Genomic DNA, 17,220 nt, shown 5'->3' on the forward strand with positions numbered 1-17,220 from the left:
TGATAGAGTTGGTGATCTGCTACTGCAAGGAATCAAGCTTGCTTTTCCAGGGGCCCAGAAATAAATAAGCAGATACTGATAAACTACCTGGCAAAGGCCTTTCCCACTTTAATGAGGAGGACACTGGATTGCCTTTATTTGAAAGATGAAGCTGGTGCTCTTTGAAGTCTACACAAATTAAAAGACCTTGCTATTTTTCAGATTATTCCTTCTCTGTGCAGTTGATATGTGTCTAGTCTAATTTTAGACTATTAGCAGCCTGCTTAAAACAGTTATGGATAAAACGGCAGCAAAAATGACACATACAGTGGGCAAAGACATTGTGCCCTGACAATCCCATGGGAATTTTACCACTGATGGAAAATAAAGACCAGTATGTGTTCCTTGAGGATAGAATAAGCCTAACTATGTTTAATAGCTATGGGTTAGAATGTGCATCTTGGTGGTGTACATGAAGACGATATCTAGGAAAAGGAAAATGTATTTGCTTACCCTGCAGAAGGAGCTGACGTTTGCATTGAGCTGCACTGTCCATTTGCCATTCCCTGTTCTCCCAGCAGAGTTTACTGGAGTGAGGGATGCTCAGCTCCATGCAAAATACTGAACACAGGGTCCCAAAGCAGACTCTGTGGGCCACAGTTCAGTTGTGGTGAAGCATCTGCTGCCCCAGACCTGTTCACAAGTGACTGCCCACCTGCAGCTGTTTGCACACTCATAGAATTGCTTATTTGAGACACAGCAGCCAAAACACCTGCATCTCAAACACACTCATGGGGGGCAACAACAGTGGAGCCCCCTATGAAGTTGGGTATGAAGTGACCTGTGACTGGCAAAGCATTTTTTTTTCAGAAAGAGCAAACTTGTTTTGTACAAATTGCTCTCTAGCCTGGGAGGCCATGTCAGGCAATGGCCAACATCAGACACTTCACAGGGAGGCAGCAGGGTTCTGCAGCATCAGCAGCAGCTTGCCCACAGGAGCATTGCTTCCTGGCTCTCCATCTGGACATGTTGGTGCCCAGCCAGCAGAGTAAAGAAAAGTAACCAGACAGGCCAATTGTGACTGTGGCCCTGGAGGAGCACTGGTACCCTGCCAGCAACTAGCTTCATCCTTGTTGTTATACCTGTCAAGCCAGGTGTGAGGGGGTAACAGCGAGTGTCAAGTGACCAAAGGTGCAGACAGCTGCTCATGTTGGGGAGCAATGCTGCAATGGCAAGATGATAGTTTAAGCAAGTGAGGGTACCCCCCTAATGACAGGGTATGATGAGGTCACGGGAGAGTTCAGCTTCCACTGAGCAGATTGGTAGCTCATTGGGATATTTCCACCTCTCATCTGGACAAGGAGACAGGGTATAGGTAAAGGTAGGAGAACATTTCAAGTTGATAAGATTTGTCATATTTTCTGTAGCTGTTTGTCTGTGGAGGAAGCGTTAGCTCAATAAGCCTTTATGCGTGTGTGACGGAGAACCAGATCTATCCACCCATCTTAAGAAGAGGCTAATTCTGTGTGCCTGCGGCAACTTCTCCCTTTAGGGTGTGTGCTTTTCATAAGGCAGGTTGCAATAGAAAACCCATGACGTGAAAAGTCTCATCGTGGCATCAAAGGTCTAAAGCATGCTGCCAGTTTGACACACTAAAGTTGAATTGCCTAAGATGCTCACACCATAATCTATGGTGTCCCTTGACCCAAGCACCACTCATTTCACAGGCTTTTCTGAATGCCTCCAGCCAACTAATAGGAGGTGGTCAGGTCAAAGCCACGAGAATTTGAGCTGTGGGAATCTGGGCTGGCATTTCCACAGGCGATGAAGGGGTGAAGCTTTCCCGTGCGTGCCATGCTTTTGCTGAAGCTCTTCCCAAATAAGCAGCTTGCAGCTGCTGTATGTCTGCTTGTTTTGCCATGCCCCACACCTATGTAGACATCACTACTGTATGTAAACAGTAGCCCGTGCTGTAACAAGATGAGCATCCACAGTGACATTAGATAAGACAAACATTTTGCTTTCACAAGCCCAGATCAAAGGAGGAATGGATGATAGGGAGTGGGAGACAGGGTGTGAAGTTAGGGGTGGGGGAAGTATGGTCAGGCTCAGCTGGAAGCATCCAGAACAGATTGTTTCTAGAACGTGCCAGGGGAAATAGTCCATGGTGTCTCTGCACTTTCTTCAGATGCCAGAATCTATGCTTGGGAGAGGTGTGTAGCTGAGTTCCCATGCTCTCTGGGATGCTTTCAAATACAAATTCAACAGGAATTCAATATATGCTATTTAGACATGGTTTTCTGAATAACTATCTGCAAACACACACTGCATATTAAGCCCCGTGTCCCTCCCCCCACCCCACCCCCACCCCCAGTCTAAACGAAATGTCTTTTCTCATAAAGAAACTTAAACCCTTTCCTCTCTTACACATGCTCTTAACTTTGTACAATGTCCTGCTGGCTGGTTGCAGGACTAGTGGAAGGGATATGCTCCATGGTGTTTGCTACTTCTCCACTTGTCATGATATGAAGAAGGCAGGGTTGAGCCTGAGATAATGTGTGGGTTTAAAAAAATAGAAACCAACAAGTTTCATACTGCTCTGTAGTGGTGTAACTGATGTGTTTGTGTGTGTATCCTGGGGTTATCCATGTGATACAGTAATTTGCAGAGACATCTGATACATCTCAGAGCCATATGATAAAACTGCATTTGTCACACGTGACCCTGCAGGGCTTCAAATGGGAGCATTCATCCACTGGAGAGGAAAGGGCGATGGTTCCCTTATTTATAGCTTCACTTAGTTCTGAGGAAGCAGATACTGGAAGTCACACCTTGATGGTTTTGGTCATTTCTCTAATGTGTCTTGTCATGTTCCTGTCCCCACAAGGACTGCTAGGCTTCCAGTACTTAGGGGAGCTGACTTTACAAGCTCAGTGGTACAAGAAAGGAGTGGATTGCAGTCAACACTGAATAAATGTAACTCTTCCTGTGCACAGGTTTTTTGGGGGGTCGGGTTGTGGGGGATTTTTGTTGGGTTTTTTTTTGGGGGGGTGGCAGGTATGATCTCTCACCCAAGTACTTTGGTAAACTGTATGAAGAACAAAACCTACAGAAACATCTACATCTGATTTTTTCTGAAATCACAGTCTGGACTTCCAGACTGACTGATCTTTTGAAAGTGGGTGATATGTACAGTGTTGAAAATCCCCTGGCTTTATAGCATTTGTGTAGGAATGGTTTGTCACAGAGCTGTAACATCCAAGAACTGCAATAGCTCCCTCCAGTACTTGAGTGTTATGAGTGCAGTCTATGCCAGAATGCATTCTCTGCATCCCACCTACCACATCTGGGAAGCCCCAAAACTTACCTTGTTTCAGAACAGGAATAAAAAATGAACATGGGCATGAGATAAGGAGACCATTCCTACCATAATTTCCACAGTGATTAGAATTTCATTTTGTCCTACCATGTGAAAAGGACCATACACTTTGTTCTTATGTTGGAAGGGGAGATGAGCATGGATTGTGATTCCTCTGTGCAGTGGGCAGACTGACATCTCACACTGTCTTAGAGTACTGACATTCACATTGTGGTCTCTGCAGCAAATCTAGAGATTCTGGCAGGCTGGGTAAATGGCAATCCACTCATATCGGGCTGAGGGGCTTGGACTATTTTTCAGGGGGTCAGTTAGTCCAAAAGGCCTTGCCTTCCCAGGCTCTGTTGGGTGGGCTTGAATGTGATCCTCAGTCTGAGGTTCTGAACACTTAGAGGAGGCAGCATGAGCTGGCTGGTGTTGGGAACAGAAATGTGAACCCAAGAAAACAACTTTCTTCCATGCTCTGGAGCAAAAGAAGGTGTATTTTGATGAGAGCCAGCTGAAATGAGGCAGTCTTCCCCTGCTTTTATGAGACCGGGGGAACTGCACTCCACATCTCATTTTCCCTTTAACCTCTACCTCAACCTCTTCCTTTTTTTCCATTAAAACAGCTCAGCTGAAGACATTTGCCTGTAATGTGCAACTGGTAGCTCTGCCCTGGCAGACCCATCTGAGCTGTCACTTTTCCCAAGAACCTCTCCCATTCCACATCAAAGAGATAGTGGCTGGTGGTATTCTCCACCTGCACCTGAAGGCCTCCCTCATCCATGATGGCAACCAAGGAGGTTTTCTTTATTGCTTTCTCCCGCTTCTGGCTCCTTTCTACTTCTGCCTTCTGTGGCAGCTGTATTTTGCAGTATATGCTACTGGTTGCTTCACCAACAGATTTTACCATGTTAGTGGAGAAAAAAAATATTGTGCAAGCACCAAGAAATGGCATGAGTTAGCAGTGCCTTATTGTTCTCCTTTCATTCAGTGCTGACAAAGGGAATTAGCTGCATGACCATCCTGCATCCTGGACTGCAACTGTGTCATTGGCTGTAGAAACAGATGTCAGCTAAGAGGCCCAGGCAACAGCAAGTGCCATTTGCACTGTGGTTGAGGTTTGACAATGAGAAATCTTTCTGTTTACCTGCTGCTCCCATGGGCTGTTTGCACGTATTAGTCCTGCTCAGGGTTTGCTGGCCTTTCTTCTTAGAGCATATATTGGTGTCTTGAGAAAGTTGTAGGATGTCCCTCTGCAACCAGAGATAACGTGTGGAGGGTGCGTGAAGGCTAACTGTACTTGCTTCTCACGTTCTGCGGTATCTTGCTTTTTTTTTTTTTTTAATCTCAGGATGCATTTATTTAAGTAACATTGTAGTGTCACAGGCTCTACATGCAGGAAGGGAGAGTGATAACCTAGGAAGATAAATGGCAGAGTGCAATGGACCTGCCATTGGTCAAATCAGTTACTCAACTAAACTGAAAGAAAAGCCCAGGGAAGGCTTGCTAGTGAGGGCAGTAGTACCTGTAATGGTCTCCTAGTGAGGGGAAGGGTTGGTGGAGGGGAAAAGAGCCAAGCTCAGTGCATAGTCAGGAGGGAGGAGAAGGAAAACAGGTAAGTGTAGCTGAGGTGGAAAGAGGCTGGGCATTGACAGGGGCAGAGCAGGGGAGAGATGGCTGAACACCATGGGTGATGCAGCCAACAAAGGAAGCATCTCTGAGCTTCAAGTCACTGAGCAAAGTGCAGAGGGCTGGCAGAAGGATGGGAAGTCCTCTCCCTCCTGTTGCTGTTGCATGGCAGAAGGGAGGGGATGATCTCTAGGTTTGTTTTTTTATTCCCTGACAAAGAGGGAAATGATTCCTGTGACTGCAGAGGCATGGTTCCCTTCTGAAACAGGAAACATTTACATGTGCCACACCATGGGCCAGCTTCTGAGTTTATCTGCAGCAGCGTAAAACTGGAACAACTCGCACTGACTTCATGGCAGTCTTTCTGATTTTGAATCAGGGATTGAAGCAGTGCCACCAAGTCAAGATACTGGTGATAAAGACAAATTTGTGAGGGGAGAAACCTCTTCCCTCAGCGCTAAGACTGAGCATTGAGCTAAGCTCTCTTCCTTGCTACCTGCTTCCCTGCTTCAGGCCAGCTGTCCATTCATCTTTTGAGAGGGAACATGAATTATGCTTTGCTTCCCCTCATACACACACATTCCCTTTCTGCGCCTTATGCATTCGCTAACACAAAAATTTTCATGACTCCATTCCTTCTCCTTTTGTGATGTACAGTCACCACTTTCGTGGCTCCCTTGTGTTTAAGGCAGGATATGGGCAGGAAATAATAACACAAGATTCAAACTGGAAAAATGCAAACCTATTATCTGGGGGGAAATAAACCCAAAGTTAGCTATTCATAGGGCGGGAGCCTTTGGAACTTGCAAAAGAAATAAAGCTGGAAGCAACTTAACAGGGACAGCAGACAGAGATCTGGAGAAGAGCTTGCAACATGATATAGCACTTAGCGGGGGAAAAGGCAACCAGTGTCATTTAGAGATATTCAGATGCTGATGTCCCTCTCGCATCCACAAATCTCAGAGCCATATTTCACCCCCGGAGAGGCCCTATAAGTGGTAATGGCAGCGAAAGCTGAAGGTTCTCATTGCTGAGAGGATTCGCCTCAAATCCTATGGCAAGGGATCGCTTTAGTGTAGTCCCAGCAGTGCTGTGGGACTGAGGAACTTCCTGACTGGTCTGAGGTACCAGTCAAAGACAGAGGTGTTATGTCCTGTGCAGCTCCATGTTGGGAGAGTCGGGGAAGACATGAGCTAGACCAGGGGGAGGAGAACGAGGGCATTCACCACATTGCCTGGCTCTGAGGATTGGATAGTACAAAGAATTAAAAGCCTGGGCTTTTTTTACTTCAAATGTGCTTATAAAGGGTGATGCTTTGTGACTGTGGAGCAAAAATCAGCACAATGTTGCAACAGCATGAAATGATTGCTTGAATTCGATAGGTGTGTCTGGGTACCACCATCCCTGTGACATATAAGATCAACTGGACAAAAAAAATAAGAATGAACGAATTCAAGCAAAGGACATGGCAGACTGGTAAAGAGTGCTCACAGGTGAAGAATTAGGACTTTTGGAGGTGAACTGAAGAAATGCTTAGGAAGATATAATTATTTGAGAGGATTTTTGAACCTTGGACTGAAACTTAAAGGGAACCCCAGAGCTGTAGGTACCGCCTGGCTGAGAACAAATGTTACGTCTCCTGTGATATGCAAGGGTGTGGATCTACTTTATAATACTGGTCCAAATTGCACTAGAGTGTGAAACTGAGCAAAATGAGGCACAGGCTGAATAACCTGCAACAATAACTCTGTGATGGCTAGGTTCAGTATGAGCATACTGGATCAAGATGAAACACAAAGGAGCAAGGGGCACCGTCATCTTCATCACTTCCAGAAGAATAGTCAAAAGCCTTCTGAGTGCAGGGTCTGCTCCTCTTCACAGTGCTGCTGTGTATGTGTTGGGGTGAGCAATATACAGGCAGGGTGATAGGCCACTCTGACATCCCGTTTGTATTATTGCGGCTAAAAAGGCAGCAAGGTACATGTTAGGAACTCCTATGCAGTACCTGAGTTACATCTCTTATAGCTGGTTATAATCCTTAAGCTGGTGATGTTTTTCTACAGGTGATGCGGAAAGAGGCCCTTCTGCCTCGTGGACCACTTGCAGAGCAGCAGTTCCCACCAGGCACCACCAGCAGCTCTATCTGGCTGGCTGTGGAGTCCTTTTCTCTGTAAGAAAAGTGGCCAGGGGGGAGGGTAAGGGAGGTACTGATCTCCTTTGAACACTCCAGGTTTTGTAGCAAGGATGGGCTCCATGTGACTCAGGAGCAGTGGTGCAGCTGGGCAGACCAGTTCTGATCAGGCAGTGAACACTGCACTGCTGCTTATAGAGGTTCCTTGCGCTGCCTGCCATCTGCTTGTTCCAGTCCAGTGCTGTCACCTTCGTGGCTCAATGAAGAGGTAATATCCATGTCACAGGCCAAAAAGCAGGCATGATGGAGCTCTGAAAGTTAACAGAGACCTCTGCATGTCACAGCTACCAAAGTGATTGCAGAGTGAACGCAGGGTGGAAACAGCAATGACAAATGGAAGCTGCAATGTCTTTGGTAACTGACATGCATCTCCATCCCTCGAAAGGGGTTTACTGCTGTCTCTGCTGTGCCCTTTTGGGTGCACTGGAGCCATGAATTCCAAGCCTTTCTCTTGGATGGAAACTGATCCCACCCAATGCCCACACAAGCGGCAAGTGCTGTTTGTCCCACTTTCTGTTCTGGCTGGCAGCTGAGTCTGTCCCAGCAGCAGCTGATGCTGCTCACCAGCATGGGTCACTGGGTATGCACTGTATCCCTCCCAAAATGCCTGGAGAGGGTCACCATGCTGAGAGGTACTGAGTCACAGGCGATCTGTGGGGGTTTCTCCTCCCAGGAGAGCAGTGTCTGAAGACAGGCTGCTGCTCAGCCGGTGACTTGCTGGGTACCATGTGCTATTTGTAAAGCGAAGTTCTTAATACAAGAAAGGCCAGCTTGTCACTGTAATTTAAAAATCCTTTTGCCATCTAGGGAAATGTCAGCAGGCAGAAAGAATTAATGGGAGGGTTTGACCCAGACACAAAGAAGCCGTTGTTTTCTGCCTGTCCTGGCTTTCAGTGGTGTTGAGTTGCTCAATGCTGTTCAGGAAAGCAGTTCTGGAATTTCTCTGCCTTCCATGAAGGCTGAAGACTTGTGAAGTGAAATGCCTCTCCCTGAATAAGCACCTGCCAGACTTTCATGGGAAGAGCTGGGATGCTGAAATGCAACAGGGTGAGGACTGGCACTGAGCCCACACTGGATGTCAAGCAGAATCCTCTGGCAAAGTTGACATCTTGGTTTTGATAGCTTGGTTTCCACCTGCAGGTGTAATCGATACCCAGGTGGTGGAGTGACTAAACTTGCCTGCTGTTGCTGCTGCTGGGTTTCAGCTGCACCAAGGAGCAGGGAGGAATAGAGGGAGGGGAATGGGTGTGAGAGAAATTCCTGTCTCAAGAACCACAGAAGCATTTTCATGCCTGGGATACTTTCCTATTTGTTTTCCCCTAAGGTGGCCCCTCTCACCTTGGAGACAGTATGGCACCTGAAACCATGGGCCACATGACCATGAGGTTATTTACAGCTACAAAGTCAGGAATAGAAGACATATTTTGTAGGTCAGAATCCCAGCTGGGAGAGTCTGATGGGCTGGATGTGAAGGAGCTGGGGTGACATCCTGGCTCAGAGAGCCTGTGGTTTGGCAGAGGAGAGTGGAGGGTGTGCTGTGCTCGCATTTGGCCCACTGATCTGTTTCCTGATACATCCCACTCTTGATGGATGGCTCAAGGAGTTTCCTTCTGTGTGCAGGCTTGTTCACAGCTGATGAAAACTTGCCCAAGGCATCCTTGCCTGCCATCACCAGCCCCATAGAGAAGGGGAAGGGTCATACCAGGAATGATCCAAGTCAAGGGAGGGGAGGAGTTGGAGTGACATGGTGCAGACCTGCACCCTATCCTCCACTGTTATGAAGAGCCCCAACCTTTCCTGTGCAGTAACTCTGTTTTTCCTGTGCAGCCCTCATATCCCCTGGAACTCAGTAACACAGAAACCAGCAAGCATCTGTGTCCAGTTTTTTCCGTCCCTGGATTTGCCAGATTTAAGGTCCAGACCATTGAAGTAATTAGGTCCAGTTATCACAGAGAGTGTCCTCACATACCTGCTGTCTGAGCACATGGCATCTGTAAAAGGCTGGTGCCAGGCAGCCCTGCGTGCTGGACTACTCTCAAAGGTGAGTCCTGGCCGTGGAGAACCCTGCCAGATGGAATCATAAGAAAACAAGCGTCAACCTGAGCACTTCAAATGGTCAGTCTCGACAAAGAGCTCATCAGAAGGACTTCACAGGGCTCTGTGCTAACACTAGTGCTATTGAACACACTTGTCATGATCTGGAGAAGCACGTGAACAGCAAGTTAACAGTTTACTTGTGTCCCACAGTTATTCCAGAGAGGCAATATAAAGCTGATTGCAAAGGGTTGCAGAAAATCTCCTGGCACTGAGTAGCTGGGCACTCCCTGGCAGGTGAAATTCAGTGGCAGCAAATGCAAGGGAGTTCCACGAGGAAGAGAACAGCCTGGCTGTAGAGATACACCGAACGGCTGTAAGTCAGCTGCTGCCAGGAGAAAGAGATCTTGGATTCATTGCAGCCAGGCTGCTGAAAACAGTCACTCAAGGCTCTGAAGAGGTCAAAAAGCCAAACAGAAATGCTAGGAATGAGTACAGAAGAAACAAAGAACATGATTATGCCTCTGTGTACTTCATGGTCTGCTGAAAGTTTGAAAGTTGTGAGTGCTTCTAGTTACTCCTTTGAAGAGCGTAGAGGAGCACTAGTAAGAATAGAGCACATCAAGAATGATCAGAGATCAGAAGTAGGAGATAGTTTCTGAGCAAGCACAGAGTACTAATCTTGGAAGAGAGATGCCTGAAAGGAAATAAAAAATGGTATGGAGAATGTTAACAGAGAACTAACATTCATGCAGTCACATATCACAAAAACTAATGGCACGTGATAAAATGGTTAGGCAACAGGTTTAAAACAAACAAGCTATGGACTTTTCCACGTAGGCATCAAGGAATAATGGAACTCTTTACAACAGACATGAATGGGTTGGGCACATCTGTTTCCTTTGGTGACTGTTGGACACAGCAGCACAGATGCTACCGTTTGCATCAGAAGTGTCCTAAACAGCAGGCTGATGGAAGGTGAGCAGGTGTACTGGGATGTATTTTGTTTCCTCTGTTTCTTATAGTTTTTTCCTTAATACCTGGTGACTGCTAGAGAAGAGATACCAGTTCCTCAGTCTAAGCTAGTACAGGTTGTCTTACATTTTTAGTAAAAATATTTTTTTTGTTTTGGGTTTTTATTTGGTGTTTTTTTTTTTTTTGTTTTTTTTTTACTACAGTCATTTCCCAAATTATTATCTGACAGCTGGTAAGATATTACAGGAGAAATGGAAAGTGAACTAATGAGCTGGAGAAGACGACAAACTTCCAGATGAAGAGCCGACATCTCTTACAGACATTCCTAATGTTCTTTGCACTGGCCTGCTAGGCCATGCCATAAACAAGAAATAGGGACTTTTCAGTGAAAGTAAGCAGAGGCTGTGGTCATGTTTTTAAATTGAGAAAAGCACTATTAGCTTTGCCAGGGCAGTAGATGTCCTTAGACATTTAGAAGACAGAAGAGAGACATATTCTTCCCTTGCTGGATGAGCAGTAAATGCGCTCTGGCTGTCTGATCCAAACAGTTCCACCTGTCCAAGCAGGAAATGCCAAGTTCCATATCAGCAATGAAATTATATGCAACTGTGAGTAGAAAGAACATTTGCAGAAATAACTGAGAGTAAAATTTGTCCACAGGGATGCTGGTCTTTCCAGCTTGCACAGATTCATTGCTTGGGGCCAAATTTCAATTGAGGAGAATAATTTTTTTTGAATAAGCTGGAAGGAGGTAAAAACTGTCCACAGACAATCTTTGCAGAGGAAAAGATGACTAGCTACAAGTCCAGGGCTGTGGGGCACTCGTAAGAGAAACATGTTGGTTGTGGCTTAGCACAGTTTCAACCAGCAAGCTGTCCTGGCCACTGCCTCTCTGGGGGTGTTTCACAATATAAGATCCTGTCACAGCTCTGGGAGGGGGAGAAACCACTTTTTGCAAACAAAACTATGGTTTGGTCTGTTTGCTCTTTCCATTTCAAATGCCTTGATTGCTGATGTCTGCCATGTCATTTAATGTCCAACCTCTACTCAGAGACTACAGCTTTTAACATGATACGCATCCTGAACCATTTCAGCTGTGGTTCCGCTTTTTTTTTTTTCCTGTTCTGTTTTGCCCAGTTTCTGACTCCACCTTCTCTGCCTGCCCACCCTCCTCCCTCGATAGACAATGTTTTTCCATTTGATTTTATGAGACAAATGCAAGGCATTCTCAACCCCTCCCCCAGGCCTGGAGAAGAAAAGTCCACATCTGGAGGCCATTCACAGCTGGAAGATCTCTTCTGACATTCCTTGCTTTGAAATCCAGCCCTCGAAACTTTCTGTCTAAATACTCTGTGCAAGCATGACAAAAAGAGGCTTTGTGAGGGGAGTCTGTGAAGAAGCCTTCGACCCCCACATCCTTTTGCAAGTCGCAGACCTCAAGGGTACAGACTTTCTTCCTCACAAGGCAATTGTTATTTGGGTTTAGGGCTTCCTAGGTTTGAGGTCTCCAAAAACCCACTTTGAAAGCAATTCAGAAAGGGAACTTAATTCTTCTGAGATGTCCAACATACCCAGGAACAGCTAAATGAAGCTGTCTGAAGCACTAAGTTCCAACATCCACAACTGATTTTGTCCAAACTGTCCAGCTGGTGGCCTGTGGGCTGCATTTTGTCTGTAGAGCAGTTCACCCAGGCTCCTAGTGACTTTTCCACCACCAAAGAATAAAATTAGCTCTCTTGCATCCTCCTCGTCCACTTAGAGCAAATTGCTGTAACCTGACCCCAGCTTGCCAGGGAGGTAGATAATTTGTAATTTATATTAAATACCTGGGAACAGAGACTTATTTGTTATCTCTGTGTTTGATTGGCCTGTATATGCTTTCTTCTATGACTGCATTACTGAGTACTTTACAACGCCAGCAACCACACTCATCCTTGTTGTAAATGCCCCTGTTGCGACTAAAAGGACAAAGATCCTTGAGCTGCTGCTCTGGTATTTAAGGCCTGGCACAGAGGAAACAGGTGTGTCTTTTACCTAAAAAAAAGTGAAGAGGGTGTCCAGTTTGTTTCCGAATGGGATTCTGTCTGCTTTTATGTTCTGAATAACAGCCAGCAGCTCCCTACACCCCATAACACGTCCCTTTCCTGGGGAAGTTCACCGGTATGGCTGTGCAGCAGCCTTGGGTGTTTCACTGTGTTGGGTCTCTGGGACCCAAACAGGTCCCGCTCCCTTAACTTCTGGCATCACACCAAGGTGCTGTTGCACTCATATTGTATGCCATCTGCCTTGATGTTCCTTCTTGCACTGCAAATCAGAGCAGACTAGAGAGGCTATATTCTTCTACATTAGTATAATTTGGGAACCGTTCATGGCTGGCTGTTGAATTTTTACTCTTAAATAAGTGAGCCTTATTCTGAGAAGAAAAGATGTCTGTGTATTTACATGAACTCAGGTGAGGGAAAATATTATAAAAGAGCTGTATCAATTTTCTAGTTCTCAGCCGCTGAGAGATTAAAGGCATCCATTCACCTTTTCACAAGTTAACTACCACAGGATATGATTTATGCTGCCCTGTTTCACTTCATACTACTACATGCAATGTTCAGCTCATGTGTCTTAGCTCAGGGGGTACTAATAAACCGCTGAACAAGTGAATTAAACCATGACACATTTTATAGGGACTTGTCTGACTCAATTTAGCTTTCTAGGCTGCCCCATGTAATGTAATGTAATATAATCGTCTGCAGGTATCTGGGCCATATTCAGTCTACATGCTACCTCTGTTTGACTCACAGGTTGTTATACTATTTCCCTGAGAAGACTGCTGAGAGAACAAGGGGTTAAGAGCTCTGGGGAATAAGTGACTTTTTTCTCTTTATCAAGCTAGAATTGTTCTTTGTGTGATACAATCACCAGAACATCTGGAATAGACATGTATTTGGGGTAATACGGCTGCTTGTGCCGAGAGCTGAAGTGTCCCTAAGGCTTCATATACCCAAAGGAACACCTTTGTAGCACTAGGATTAAATTTGCACTGGTATGAAAGACAAAAGCACAATGCTGAGTAGTCTTACTTATTCTTCCCTTATTCTTAATTACCTTATGCTAACAGTTTGAGGAAACAAACCAAACCATATTATTACTATTTATTATTACGGTTATCTGCTCTATGGCAATGCTGAGAAGCTAGGGCCCCAGCGTGCTAGGTGCTGGTCAGAAATATGAGCCACCACTGTCCTTAGAGGTAAATGTGATGCTGAAAAGCAATAATGATCACTAGTGTGGTCATCACAGAGATCTGGGTCCCTGTTTCAGAGTGTAAGGGCTGGCCTGTAAGGAATTCATTTTCTTTTCATGCGCTCTTTAGTTTGGATACTTTGGGCAATAATTCTAGACATGTGATGCTGACATTCCAACCTCGGTTATTCTGTTGCTGGTGACCACATAGCTGTCATTGGGAGCAGTGAGACCTGCCTCTGGAGGCAACCAGTCCTGTCACACTGAGATTGTAGACTCTTCACCTGCTGTGGGCAGCTGGAGATGGTCACAGCTGCTGCTCCCTTAGACTGCTCTGGAATTGTGGTTTCTTATCACTTTTGAAAATCTAGCTCTTGGTCCCAGCATTGCAAGCAGTGAGCATCCTTTTGACAGGGGGGGTAAACCGGGGCACGGCAGAGCTGGGACTGGCAGTTCTGAAAAGCTGGTCTTGCACACATAGCAATGAAACTTTGTCCTGGAAGGATGGTGGCAAGTGGAATATGCTGCTTAAGGGAGAAGATCCAAAAGAAAATAGCTGAAGTAATGGAAAGAGTTTGAGTGAAAGGAAATTTTCTGTTGAATCTCAGGAAATCTTTACTAGTAACTGACTCTTGTTGGGGTATAGAATAGCTTCCCAAGGGAAACCCAGTAATGGAAGCCTAGCTTATCAGTTCTGGTCTGGACTGGACACAGGAGAACACACTGCAGGCTAGGAAATGAACTTGCTTTGGTTGGGACAAAGACTATGGATGTGACCCTGCACCACAAAAACCCTATGTGAGTGTTGCCAGTGACCTCAGGGAACACAGCCTCCTAAACAGTAATCCAGTGCTGATTTTCCATCTCTCTTCTGCACTCGAAGGTGTTTCTTGTCAGCGCAGTGGGGTGGCAGAGTCATCAGGATATCCAAAACCATGCCTTTTCATTCAGTTCTGCTGTTTGACCACTTCAGGCAGCTGTTAAGGAAAGGTTCAAGAGCCTCTGAGATGCACAGCACATTAGGAGGAGAGAGCCAGATCTACTTCTCACCAGCAGGGATGGGAGGGAGCACATCCATACTGTCCATGTGGCCTGTGAAACTCTGGTTATTTAATTGAAAATCACCCTGGCCTCTGATCTGGCAGAGGCAGGGAAAGGAGAAGGACTATGTGCCTTTCTACCACTCTTGGTCTTCCTTCACTAGTGCCTTTTGCTCCTCTAGGACTCCTCTGCCCAGTAGCCCTTACAGCAGAAGCAGGTGATACTTTTTTGCTCTCTCATGCTGATGACTGGTCCCAGTGGATATATCTCTGTCTCTTGCCAGGTGCATCCCCAAGGAGCCATCTTCCTAGTGCTCTTTACAGTCCTTCCTGGTGTTCCGCAGTTACGCTAAGGTGCATTAATGCTGGGGTATACAGGGCATCGTGAAAAGGGTGGAGGCAAATAACTGTGGTTTTAGAAGTAAATAATTTAAGCAACAATAAACTCTCCACCCAGCTAATCACAGTGAACAAACATTCTGCATGTCAAAGGTGCCTCTAGAGATAAGGGTTAGCACAATGTCTCCTGCTTTCTTAGCTTTATCAAGCTCTCGGCACTTAATGCCACCTAGCTCTCTGCTGAAGGCAAAGTCTTGTCCCTGTAAGCAGCAGTGCCCCAGCAGAATTTACCAGTAATTTTTCAGATGGAAGTCTTTGTGCTGACAATAAGCTCCCAGTGTGGCAGGTGTGGTGATTTCCAAGAGGACTGGATCTTACCCCTAAAACTTTGCCCTCAACTCAAGAGAGTTCAGTATTTCTCTGGGGTAAGAGAGGTCAGATATGGAGGAAAAACTCATTTTGATGGCTGGCAAATTCAGCTTCATAGTTGCAAACTGCACTCGTGCAAAGCAGGTTGAGGCTTTTATTTTTATTTTTTCTTTTTGAATTACCCATACAAATACTGCTTCCTGGAGAAAATCTCTGTTTCTTCAGCTACCCAGCCAAGGGGAGCTCTACAAAAGAAGTCCTGGAGATTGCTGCTGAAGATTTGGCCTCGTGACCTTCCTGCTGTACATTGACAGGCCATTACCGTGTTGTGATGGCTGCCTAGCAAGGTGGTGACAACTGTGCTGAGGCACACGGTGACAGCTGTGTCACACCAGGGGCTGGTGAGGCCAAAACTCTGTAATACTTGTTTTGCAACAGTGCAGTGCTTGCATCAGTGTATCCCCAAGTTGTGAGTGCCAGCGTAGTGACAGGGTGACACTGTCTACGTGCTCACCTAACTTCTATTACTGAGTGCCCTGCAGTGGCTTGCTGGTTTGGTGTTACCAATACCCCTGCAAACAGAAATGACTGAGCCTTGCTGTGCTCATAGAGAAGAGAGAGAGAGTGACTGAGTGGCAGCTCTCTAGACCTGTACAGCTGAGCTTGGAACTGTGTTCAAGAGCAATGCCTTGCACACAAAAATCATCCTTTCATCTGTAGTAGAGTTATTTTTGCATTATGATGTAATGATCAAGACCATGGCACGTAAAAGTCTGGGCTGTGATACAGAAACCTCCTTGTGGATGGCATGGTTAGAGGCAAAGACAACCAACACCACCTCTGTTGCATGGCTTGAAAGATTATCAATGGTTAGACTTCAGAAAGTACATGCCAGGGGGGATCCTGTTATCAACAAGTGCTTCTAGTTGGGTTCCTACAGAGCTAAGATTTTAGCCTGATGGTACTGAATTACCAGTATTTATCATTTATCAGGAAAATTTAATTGCTGGAATATTTGCATGTCACACGAATAATAGCAGGGCAACAGCAGCAAGGTCAGCTCAGATTGCACAGGCAGAGATGGATCTCCTGAGTGTTTTTGAACAACAAAATGCCACGGCTACCTTCCTGTAGCAAAGTGCATATGTGAGATGTGCCAGGGAGATTGGAGGATACAGGCATCACGGTAAATAATCTTTAGGCTAAAACCCTCATCAGGTTAGGAAAGACATCACTCCTAAATATATGAGGGGAATAGCAAGTGGGGCATTTTCATTTTTTCAGTCTCACTAACCTCTGTGTTCAAGCTGAGCAGCAGAGGTGTAACTTGGCACCCTTTAAACTCTTGTTTCCCTGAGAGCTAATTTCAGGGACCAGATGAGTGTATTGTCCAGTTGGCCCATACCTGTAGGATTGCTGACCCTGGAAATAAGGTACATAGGTGAGGACAGGAGAGTTTGTCCTTGTGCTGTGTTTATAAGGGGAAGGGAAGCTGGGAAGGCCTGGAGTACAAGCATGGCTGGCGAGATCATACTGGAGTACTATCTTGTTTTCCTGTTTGTATTTCTCAAAGGATGCAGAAAACTGGAAAGGATTCAAAATGTAGTTTATATAAGAGAAAGTTAAGAATTGACTTAATCACAGTCCACAAATACTTCACTTAGGAGAGAGATTTCTAATAGTAAACAACGCTGGCAGAAAAGGTCTTGCTGAAATCTAGGTTACACCTACACTAGTAAATAAAGCAATCCGGGGCCAGTTCTCTGAATTTGAGGGCAAGTGGCACAACATCCCTCTGCACCAAATTTCTTCTTCCCCAGAGAAGGTAGCCTTGCCCAAATAACCTCTCGGGAATGATGCACTGACCTGTGGCATCAGACTCAGCCCTGCTGTTGTTAGGAGAGTACTAGCTGCCACAAGCCAAATCTTGCCATGAAGCACACTAACAGTTTAACAATGCAGAAAATTGCAGGTCAGGGCTTGTGCATGGCCTGACTGCTTAGCTTACTAATACAGAACTCGCCTCAAGTGGCTGGAAGCTGAAGACCATCTAGAAATAGGGTGTG

This window comes from Falco naumanni, chromosome 5 (genome assembly GCF_017639655.2).
Source record: "Falco naumanni isolate bFalNau1 chromosome 5, bFalNau1.pat, whole genome shotgun sequence".
Classification (NCBI taxonomy): domain Eukaryota; kingdom Metazoa; phylum Chordata; class Aves; order Falconiformes; family Falconidae; genus Falco; species Falco naumanni.